This window comes from Microcebus murinus, chromosome 12 (genome assembly GCF_040939455.1).
Source record: "Microcebus murinus isolate Inina chromosome 12, M.murinus_Inina_mat1.0, whole genome shotgun sequence".
In the NCBI taxonomy this organism is placed as follows: domain Eukaryota; kingdom Metazoa; phylum Chordata; class Mammalia; order Primates; family Cheirogaleidae; genus Microcebus; species Microcebus murinus.
In genome coordinates this window covers 88,543,775-88,552,856 of record NC_134115.1, presented here as the reverse complement: position 1 = coordinate 88,552,856, position 9,082 = coordinate 88,543,775, and the positions used below count along the sequence as shown (strand labels likewise).

General features: G+C 52.7%; 1 pseudogene; it reads left to right on the top strand.

Moving 5' to 3' along the window:
- The first annotated feature begins 1,392 nt into the window (after positions 1–1,392).
- LOC142874618 (uncharacterized) lies at positions 1,393–1,596 on the top strand (annotated as a pseudogene).
- Positions 1,597–9,082: the final 7,486 nt, after the last annotated feature.

Genomic DNA, 9,082 nt, shown 5'->3' with positions numbered 1-9,082 from the left:
AAGACTTACTATACAGGAGCAGTTATCAAGACAGTCTGGTATTGACAAAGGGACACACTGATCCTTCGATCAGAATAGAAAATCTGGAAATAGATCCATACGATTATGACTAATTTTTGACAAAAATGCAAAGGCATTTCTATGGAGAAAGGATGATCTTTTCCCCATATGGTCTTGGGACGACTGGACATCCATAAGCAAAAAAACCAACAATAATAAAAAAATAAACCCTGATGTAAACCTCACACCTTATACAAAAATCAATTCAAAAGGGATCACAGGTGAAAATATAAAAAAAACATAAAATCTAAAACTTTTAGAAGAAACATAGGAGAAAATATTCATGACTGGGAGATAGGCAGAGAGTTCTTAGACGTGACACCAAAACCACAATCTATAAAGGGGAAAGTTGATAAATTGACTTCATCAAAATTAATAGTGTTTGCTCTGCAAATGACACTGTTAATGGAGTGAAAGGACAAGCTACAGACTGTGAGAAAATATTTGCAGATCACATTTCCCACAAAGGACTTTATCCAGAATGAGAGCTCTCAGAATTCAACAATGAGAAAACAACCCAAAGAGGACATTGGCGAAGGCAAATGTTCACTATGCTCAGTGTCATTTGCCATCAGGGAAAGACACATTCAAGCCATCATGAGATATCATCACGCACTTAGTGGAATGGCAAGATTTGAAAAGAATACTTGGCCGGGCACGGTGGCTCATGCCTGTACTTTGGGAGACTGAGGCAGGAGGATCACTAGAGCTCAGGAGTTTGAGGCCAGTCTGAACAAGAGCAAGACCCCGTCTCTACTAAAAATAGAAAAATATTAGCCGGGCATAGTGGTGTGCACCTGTAGTCCCAGCTACCCAGGAGGCTGAGGCAGGAGGATCGCTTGAGCCCAGGAGTTTGAGGTTGCAGTGAGCTGCAATGAGGCCACTGCATTCTACCTGGGGTGACAGAGCAAGACACTGTCTCAAAATAAATAAAAAGAATACCGACAATTCTGAGTGCTAGCAAAGATGCAGCAGAGCTGGAATTCTCACTCATTGCAGGTGAAATGCAAAGTGGTACAGCCGCTCTGGAAAACAGTTTGGCAGATTCTCATCAAGTTGCGCATGCGCCTGCCATCTGAGCCAGCCATACCCTTTGGGTACTTGCCCTAAAGAAATGAAAGCTTAGGTTCACACAAAAACTTATCCATGAATGATTATAGTGGCTCTATTCACAATCGCAGAAAACTGGAAATGCCCTCCAGTAGGAGAACGGACAGGTAACCCAGGGCGCGGCCGCAGCCCTCAGCAACGCGAAGGAACAAGCTGCTGATACAAGCACCAGCTTGCAGCCACCTTAAAAGTACTAGGCGGAGTGAAAGAAGCCCCTCTCGGAAGAGCATGCTTTGAGGGTCATCTCTATGGTCTGATCCGCACTCAAGAAGTTTCTCTGACTGCGGAGAGCACGGAAACCACCAGGAGGAGGCGCAGCGTCCTCTCCCGAGCGTGTGTTGGTGTCCTTTTGCCGCAACTGCCGTTTGAGATTGATGACCGTCCTTCTCTTCCTTTGGGAGAGAGAGAGGACACTGTCTGAGCAGCTCCTTTGAAAATTGGAAAAAAAAAATAAAGCAGCCAGCCAGTCTCAAACAGTTACACACTGCATGCTTCCATTTCTATGATATCCTCAAAAACACAAAACTGTAGCGACAGAGAGCAGATCGGCAGGTGCCAGAGGTTATTAGGGCTGAGGGAGGGTGTGCCCGCCAAGTGCTAGCAGGAAGGAATTTTCTGAGGTGTGCAGCTGTTCTGATCCTGACTGCAGTGGCTGCTGTGCAAATTGATACATGTGTTAAAATCCACGCAGCTTTACAGCAAAAAACAAAGCCAGTTTTATTGTATTTTAATTCAAAAAATAAAATTTTAAAATATGGAACCCTAAAAATATCAGCATCGAATAGTAAGCACTACTGATATATATTAATAGCTCTGAAAAGAACTTAATATATGTTTTTAAATAAAAAGATTTTTCTTATCATAAAAACAAAACATGTTCATTGCAGTAAATTAGAAAAATCAATATTCTTTAAACCAGTTTCCCAGGGATAACCACTGTTATTATCTTGGTATTTATGGCTTTTGCTACATATTATAAATTGGCCTTTATAAATCAGTAACAATGTATCTTTCCACCTGTAGTTAGCAGAAGTCTTTATTTCCCTACATTTCCCCAAATATTGAATATTCCCCAAATATTGAATATTATTATTTTTTTAAGCTTGACCAATATGGTATCTGAAAATGGCTTATATTTATTTTCATATATTCTCCTGGTTTACTAATGAAGTTGAGTGTTTTCAACTTGCTTACTGGCCATGAAAATGGGGTTTTTTTTTTTGTTTTTTTTAAGGCTGGTCAAGTGGAGCAGTGGGATTGGAGAAGGAACAAAGGAATCTGTAACTGGTTGTGATCAATTAGTTGTAAACACCACTGCACTCGGACCAACCGAAAATGGGTTTTTTTAAAAAAAGCTTTAATGCATCTTTCAAGAGTCCAGGTGTAATGTTAATATCCATTACTCAGCCACTGTGCACCTCCATTTCCTCATCTGTGAAATGGGGACAATGACACCTCCTAGGCTGTTGCATTGAGTTCCCCAGGGTCACCTCCCAAATGAACTCTGCCCTTGAATCCTCGACTCAGGACCTGCTTCTGAGGGCTCTGAAATGAAGCCTGCAACATAGGCAAATGCGAGGAGAGACCACCCACACTCCAGGGAGACAAAACTTCATTCCTGGGCCCTGCAGGCAACTGTCCCTAAGATGGGACTTCGGCCTTTTGCCCATAGCCCTGACCAAGTCCGAGCCCCTGCTGACCACAGCGGGGCTTCCAGCAGACAATGCTGTTTCCCGAGAAATAGCCACGGGAATCACGGCATCGCTTGCTGAGCGTTTTCTACGTGTCCTCCCGCGTGAGTCCCACACTCACCTGGCAGACAGGTCCTGCTGTGACCCCCACTTTTCGGATGAGCAGATGGAGGAGTGCCTACCTGGCAGTCTGATGGAAACCTCCCTCTCACCTGCTCCCTCCCATCGCTCTGGGTGCAAATGGAGCCACCTGCAGAGTCTGTCCTCGGTCAAACCAGCTGTGTGGAGGAACCTCCTCCCCTGCCGGGTCTGTATGGTGTTGGCCTCCTCTGCTTTAAAGCTTAGGGAGCACGTACACAGGCAGGCAGTCCTGACCACGCTACCACATGCACTCGCCTCGCAAACGTCGCCAAGTGACCCCAGGCACAAAAGGCTGCACAGCGCAGGGTTCCGTGCGTGTGCATGAAATATCCAGAATGGACAAACCCATAGCGACGGGAAGCTTTCTAGTGGTTGCCAGGGATGTGGGACTGGAGGGAATGGGAAGCGAACAGGATTTCTGTTTAGGGTGGCGCAAATGTCTTGGAACTAGATCGAGGTGGTGACTGCACAACGGTGTGGTTGTACTAAATGCCTCTGAATCCTGTGCTTTCAAATGGCTAATGATTAGCTTCCTGTTGTATAAATCTTACCTCGATTTAAAAAGTGAACCGTGAGTGGGACAACTATGTTGCCCGATGTCCAACTCATTTTATCAGAGTTTACATTCTTGCTTAATTACTGCTAGCCGTGTCAGTAATATGCAGTGTCGGGAAGTGTCTTGGCTATCACAGAATACCACTGGCTGGCAATGCATAAACAAAGAAATTCAGTGCTCACAGTCCTGGGGGCTGGGTAGTCCAGCACCAAGGTGTGGCATCCCGCAATGGCCTTCCTCTTGTTGTCCCAGGAGGAAGGTGTCATGGGGGGGTGAGAGAGAGAACCCACTCCTAAAGGCCCCTTTTCTTTTTAAAAGGCCTTAAGCCACCCTTGAAAACAGAGCCCTCAGGCCCTAATCACTTCTTAAAGGCCCCGCCTCTTAACACTGTTAGGATGGCAATCAAATTTCAGCATGTGTTTTGGAAGGGACATTCAAACCACAGCAGGAATAACACTCAAGATTTGTTGGAATAAAAAATCTTTCCTCCTTTGTTTTTTTGGTATGGATTTGCTAAATATTCTGATTCCATGTCATTGGATATCATTTAGCTTTGTGTTTCGTATCTGTAGAGCACTCACAGCAGCACTCAGGTGCAAAATACTGTGTTTTTTTCAGTTATCAAGACACGCACAAAAGACTGGGGGGGACAGAAGCCGCTCCGAGGCGCCAGCTGGCTCTTCTGCGGGCGCTGGCGGTGTGCTGCCGTGACGGACGCAGGGACAGGGGCTCTGGTGGCTGAGCGTCCTTCAGGCTGCTGCTCCCTGCAGAAGCTGCACCCACATGGAAGGCGACAGAGGGACACACTACAAATCATGTCATTTCACTTTATGGGGATCATCATTTATCATCCTGTCCCCTGCAACTCTCTAACCTCTCGATCTTCCTCTGGCACTGAGCAAAGCTCAGCCCCGCCTTATGCTGGGTATCGATCCGGGGAATTTCCAAGTACTGACTCTAGTGACAGTGACTGTGCAGAGCAGGGCCGGGGCTCCAGCGTCCCTGTTCCCCTGTTCATGTAGCTGGGCAGGTCCTTGTGACTCCAGAAAAGGAGCTTGCGGGGAGGGGCAAGGCTCAGGACAATTCTACACGCCCACCCCTGCCCAGACCCTCGGCAGCTTTGTCTATGAGGACAAAGACCAGGAACTCCCTGGACCACGCTGAGCAAGAGGCAGGGCCCTTCTTGTTGTTTCACAGAGTGTCCTTTTTGCACCTCCAGGACTTTAGGGGTCTTGGATGCTCCAGAGACAGCCCCCGGGGTGGTTGCAGGGGCACCCAGGGGCTGGCAGGGCAGAAGCCATGCTGCACAGGGGGACCTCCCTTGCCTATCAGCCAGTGCAGGAAAGGCTCCTGATTCCACGTATTTTCCTCTCCAGAATTCTGTACTTGGACCAGGATCTTGAGTGCAGCTGTGCCAGTGGCCCAGCGTAAGAAGTAAAAGCTGAGAGCCAACTGGCTGGGACCAAAATTTGACCAAATGAAGGGACAGCAAATCTGGGGTGGAGAGAATTGGAAGTTGATAACAACATTCACTGCATCCATGTATGAAAGGCCTTCAGACATATGGTTCATGGACACTCACCAACAACCCTGGGAGAAACGTGCTTCTATCATCCCCACTTCACAGATCAGGAAACTGAGGCTCAGAGAGGTTCATATTCAGTATTGCCACAGATTGGACTGCAAGTCGGGGTAGGGCAGGACTGGAACCCAGGGCAGGAATGTTAACTACCAGTTAGTTACATTGTGAGATGAGAGACTTTGGGAAACAAGGGAATCCCCCCGCCTCACCCATATTTAATTAACAGCTAGATAGCATAGCAAGTGCGGTGGCTTTGAGACACTTTAAAGCCAGCCAAGAGAGCCAGCTTTCCCAGGCCCCAGCTGCCCTGGGTCTCCCAGGCCCCCCCAGGCCAGCGGTGGTGGATGGCAGTCCCTCCTTGGGAGAGGGGAACACTTCTCCTGCCCTGTCGCAAGCCTGGCTATGAGGGTGAGGATGGGGGCTGCGGCTTCGTGGACCTGGGAGTAGCTGTGGGCTGTGGGAGTAGCTGGCTGTCACCTTCCTTTGCGTCTTGGAGAGCCCAGGGCAGGGAGAGGCCAGAAGCCGGCCAAGGACACCCAGCAGCCCTGTAGCCACGGGGGCCACGGGTCTGACTTGCGTTTGCATCAGCAAGGTTGCATGTCCCCACACGTGGGCGTGGGCCTGTGGCCTGGTGGAAATCTCCAGACTCTGGGAAGCGCTGGTTCTATGTGGCCAAGGGAAAGGACACAAGGCCAAAGGTCATGAATCACATTGGTGGCCACGGCTTCGTGTCCAGGAGGCCTGGCCTCAAATCCCTACTCTGCCACTTATCAGCTGAGTGACCCCAAGCAAGTCACTGAACCTCTCTGGGACTGTTTCCTCATCTGGAACTGGGGACGATGACAGTGGCTACCTCACAGGGTGGAAAGGACAGCACACAGTGCAGTGGTGGCAGAGCCATGGGCTGGGAGGGCCAGAGAGCCAGCGTGAGCACCAGCAAGACCACAGCGTGGGCGGCAGGGCGTCTGTGGTCAGCACCATTTGCAGCCCCAGGTGTGCCCAGGAGGTGCTCTGGGACCCTGCCCACCCAGGCTTGCCACCTCCATTCCTGTGCCCTGAGGGCCCCTCCTGGGGCACACCCCATCCTGCCCGCAGCTCACAGTTCATGCCTGAGTGGCTGCCTGGCTGGGAACGGGACACTCTTGGGACCCAGCGCCCCAGTGTCCAGCAGTTTGTGAGCGGGACCCTCCTCCCTGGGCCCAGCCTCTGTCCCACCCCAGTGCCTCTGTCCCACCCCAGTGCCCCTGTCTCCCCCAGCCCAGCTCTGAGCTCCTGCTCCCTCCTCCCCACGCAACAGGCATCTGGGAGAGACCGGGCACCGATGCTGCCCAGATCCGGACTCAACAGCAGCTGTCTCCCCCAAACCCCGCCTCTAACCAAAGGCAACGTGCTGGGGGCAGGCGGAACAAGCCCCCGTCCCTCTGCCGACAGCCCGGCCTGTAAACGTGTGTGATGCCAGCGCCGGCCTCGAGGGGGCGCCGCATGGGGACTACGGGAAGCGCGAGCGAGGCCGGCACCGTGTTAGCTGTTGTCACTACGGTGCTCGTGCTCGTTATTCCTGTTACTTTGCTGCTAGCGCGGGCCCAGAGCCGTCCCGCCCGGCTGCCAGCGCGCCCAGAAGAGAGCCCAGGCCGTGCCAGCTACGGCCCGAAGGTGACCTTGTGTCTCTTCCTTCTGGGTGGATTCATCCGCCGGAAAAACTGATGTTCCATTGCGGGGGGGGGGGGGGCACCTGCCCCCCCTCCCTCTGCAGTTCTCTCCTCCCCCGTCTGTTCCCTGCAGCCCCGCCTCTGCGCCCGCTGCCCCCACGCCGCTGCCCCCGCGTGTCCAGATCTCGCCGTCCTTCCAGGGCAGCTCGGTCTCTCCTTGTCCAGGAAGGCCCCGGGGGCGGAGGTGGGGGGCACAGCCCACGCCCGCCGCCCCGGAGCGCTTGCGGGCACTGCCTTCCGTGGTGGCGGCGAAACCTCTTCCTGCGTGTGCTGCTTCCCGAGCAGGCTGAGCCAGCTTCACACACCCGGCTGGCGCGGCCACTGCGGGAACGGGGCGGGGCTCTGGGTGCACATCACCCGAGCGGCATGGAGCGTCCTGTTAGCTGATTTGATGCCTGAGCTTCAGGGTAAACCTGGGTCTCAGGTTTTCCCTGAGGATGACCCCTTCCAGGGCTGGGGAGTCCCTCCCTCCCTCCTCCCGGGCACAGCACCTTCCCCCTCAGGGCCCCCCATGGCCTCTGACATTGCCTGAACCTGCTCCTTCTAAAGCAGGAAGGCCATTTGACACCAAACATACTAATCGGGTCGTCAGAATCCTCAAAGGCTAGAGTGGGCCCCCCACAATGTCACAAAGACGGTCCCTTGCCTCCGGGGCAACCAGCAGTCCAGTGACTAGGACCTGCCCTCGGGTCGTGTGACAGTGGCACCAAAGTGACTATTCCCCACCCCTCCTCCTGACTCTGAACAAATGTGACTCTTCACATTTTAAACCTCTAAGATCTGCTTATAGGATGGCTCGTTTCAGGCCTCTGGGGAAAGGGGTCAATTTCTGAGGCAGGAGGTTGGAGAGACCATGAGAAGTTCTGGTCCCCAAGTCTTGAGGCCCTTGGCAGGGTCCCTCCTGAGCCTGCCGTGAGGCCAGCCTGCCCAGTCCCCTTCCTGTGGTTCCCCAGCGAAAACTGACCTGGTCTTGGGTGGCCTCCCTGGGCTCCTGGCTAATCCAGGGCCTCTAGGCCCCCAGGACCCCCCAGGAGTCCCTGCGGTGGGGACCCCTCCGTGTCCTGCACACTTGGAGGAGGAGGGCGAGGTGGGAAAGGAAGAGGGGATGGGAGGGCATGGGCAAGAAGTGGAGACACCAGCGCACTGCACGGTGCAGGTGTTTATTAAGTCACTCTGGCAAACATTCAGAGTTTAGTTGCAGCATCTGCAGGTGGCATCAAACCATTTAAGGTGACCCAGCGATCACTTGATATATTAAAGAGAATATATCAGCCGGGCGCGGTGGCTCACACCTGTAATCCTAGCACTCTGGGAGGCCGAGGCAGGTGGATTGTTCAAGGTCAGGAGTTCGAAACCAGCCTGAGCAAGAGCGAGACCCTGTCTCTACTATAAATAGAAAGAAATTAATTGGCCAACTAATAGATATAGAAAAAAAATTAGCCGGGCATGGTGGCACATGCCTGTAGTCCCAGCTACTTGGGAGGCTGAGGCAGGAGGATCGCTTGACCCTAGGAGTTTGAGGTTGCTGTGAGCTAGGATGACGCCACAGCACTCACTCTAGCCTGGGCAACAAAGCGAGACTCTCTCAAAAAAAAAAAAAAAGAGAGAGAGAATATAAATTGGGTTGTTGGCACGGAGACCCAAGGTAACTTAATCAAGGTAGAGATGTGTCTCTCTTCCTCCTAACAGTCCCAGTGTAAAAGGCCCGGGCTGGCGTGGTGGCTCCATGGGGTGGGGGCCCAGTCCCAGGACAGCTTGTTTTCGGGGTTCTTGGTGCGGCCCGCAGGAAGGGGGAGGAGGGCGGGAAGTTGTGCTCATCTGGCTCATCCATTGGTCAGAACTGAGTCACATGGCCACCCTCGGCTAAAGGGAGGCTGGGAAATGTAGTCCTTTATTCCACGTGGCCCTGTGCTCAGCTAGAAAGAGACAGGGGACGCTACTGTACCCAGGCGCTACCATACCCAGCGAGCTCACTGTACCTAAGCCCAGCAGGCTTTCAGAACCACTGCTTGTGCCCACCGCCCTCCCCTGGCTCCTCCAGACCAAGCAACCTGGAGGATAAACCTTTTGCCCCTGAACTTCCCAGGCAGGAAGATGGCACGGAGAAGGAGGCCACAGCAGGGCGGGGATCGTGTGGCGTTCCCACCCCGCTTCCCGACTGCCTCCTCTTCCCTGCGTCATCTCCTCTGTATGCCTGGCGATGCCTGAGCCCGGCTGGGGTGGGGGTGGGGGT